Below are 2519 nucleotides of genomic sequence, written 5' to 3'. Positions count from 1 at the left end.
GACAGGTTATCATCTACAGCTTTTGAAACAGAGCAGAAGATACATCCCAAGACCACCTCAGTTCACTGAAGGTCTTGTTGGATTTCATATATTTAGACGCTGCCAACTTTCCACAGCCAGCAAAGACACTGACTGTATCACAGCCTGTGATGGCATGCATGTCAATCAAAGCATCAGAGATGCCATCTCCTAGTGCATGACTCATTTTCGTAATATCAAGGAAGCGTGTTCTGTTCTTTGTAGCACACTTCTGGTACAGGGAGCACGAGATATCCCTGAGCTCTGCATCTTCAAACCGCTTGCCAATGATAGAAAGGAGGTTGCTAATTGTGAAAAACTTCCTGATTATGTTTCTATACTTGTCTTTTCTCCATACTGTTTCAGTCGCCTTTGATTGACTCCAATGTTTTTAGTAGCACATATTTTATTAGTGTTTATTTCATTTTTTATTTTTTCCACTCTTACCCTAATCATGGCTGTTGGTTTTGTCTCCGGCCCTTCCTCCCCTACATTTTGTTGATGATGTTGTTGAATTCTTTTTTTTTTTTTTTGCCCCACATACTTATCAGATTTCTGCAGAGCATTCACTACATCTACGTGACACCTTATATTTTTACTCCCCTGGTTTTGTATTCTGCCAGGTAATATACTAAAAAAAAAATATATACAAACACAGGAAAGACATGAAAGTAACTGAACTAAAAAAGAAAGAGGAGAAAAGGGAAGGAGGAGAGAGAGAAGGGGAGGAGGAGAGAGAGAAGGGGAGGAATGAGAGACTAAAGAAATGCTGGCAAGAGGAAAAACAAGACGAAGTATGCAGTTTACTTAAAGTTGGTCAGTATCCAACAAAACAGATATCTGATCTGTTTTGGCGGCAGTTGTTATCAATTATCTAATAACATTAGCTTGTTTTCTTCAAAATGTAAATCTAAGGAGCATTCATAACAAAGGCAGATATCAAAAACGAATCGTTTATCAAGTGTTTATTTCAATTTCCAGGTCAAATTTAACTAATCCACTTCGTCTCTCTTCTTTTATTCTTTTACTTGTTTCAGTCATTTGACTGAGGCCATGCTGGAGCACCACCTTTAGTCGAACAAATTGACCCCAGGACGTATTTTTTGTAAGCCTAGTACTTATTCTATCGGTCTCTCTTTTGCCGAACCGCTAAGTAACGAACACACCAACATTGGTTGTCAAGCGATAGTGGGGGACAAACAGACACAAATAACAAACACACGCATACATATATATATATACATATACAATGGGCTTCTTTCAGTTTCCATCTACCAAATCCACTCACAAGGCTTTGGTCGGCCTGTGTGCTATAGTAGGAGACACTTGCCCAAGGTGCCATGCAGTGGGACTGAACCCGGAACCATGTGGTTGGTAAGTAAGCTTCTTACCACACAGCCACTCCTGCGCCTTCAAATTATGCTGCTAATAAAAACTATACAGAAGGGCTTGAATGTTACGGGTGCTCCAGCATGGCCACAGTCAAATGACTGGAACAAGTAAAAGAGTAAATAATGTATTATTCCACCTAGAAAAAAAAAAAAAAGGTGGGATGTTCAGAACTGGAATGCCTTTCAACATAGGTTTGCCTAATCAGGGTTCATCTGGGATCAAACAATAATAACAACAACAATAATATCAACATCATCAAGAGTGACAAAAGATATTTGTGAGAATTTTTTGTTTGTTTTATTGTTTGTATAGAAAATTACAAGAAAATAGTTATGTGCTCTCTTTTTTTTCTTTTTTTTTTTTTTTCTCATCAACAAGCACCAGCAACATTGGTTTTCAATTAGGCAGATAAATATCCTAACAGCAGCAAACGGACCTTATTTTAGGCCTGAGAAAAAAAAAATGGGGCTAATAATAATAATAATAATAATAATAATAATGGTACAAGACTAGCAATTTTGGTGGGATTGCATCAACTCCGGTACTTCCCTGAAAAGATGAAAGGCAAAGTTGATCTCAGGAGGATTTGAACTCGGGAACCTAGAGAATCAGAAGAAATGCTGCCAAGCATATTGCCCAACAAATCTGCCAGCATACTGCTTTTATTTATACATATATATATATGAATATATATACATACATATACATATACATATATATATATATATATATATATATATATATATATATATATATATATATATATATATATATATATATATATATATATATACATATATATGCATATATATATACATACATATATATATATATATATACATACATATATATATATATATATACATACATATATATATCTACATATATATGTATATATATACATATATATATTGCTAATATAGGCACAATACTAGCAGTTTTGAAGGGAGGTCTTAGTTGACACCATTCATGCCGGTACATGACTGGTACTTTATTTCGACCCCAAAAGATGAAAGACAAAGTTGGTCTTGGTGGAAATTTGAACTCAGAATGTAAAGAGCTGGAAGAAGGCATGTTTTCTGATGCTTTAAAGATTCCACTGGATAAAT

The sequence above is a fragment of the Octopus bimaculoides genome, chromosome 13 (genome assembly GCF_001194135.2).
Source record: "Octopus bimaculoides isolate UCB-OBI-ISO-001 chromosome 13, ASM119413v2, whole genome shotgun sequence".
Classification (NCBI taxonomy): domain Eukaryota; kingdom Metazoa; phylum Mollusca; class Cephalopoda; order Octopoda; family Octopodidae; genus Octopus; species Octopus bimaculoides.
Note: the sequence above shows the minus strand (reverse complement) of the source record.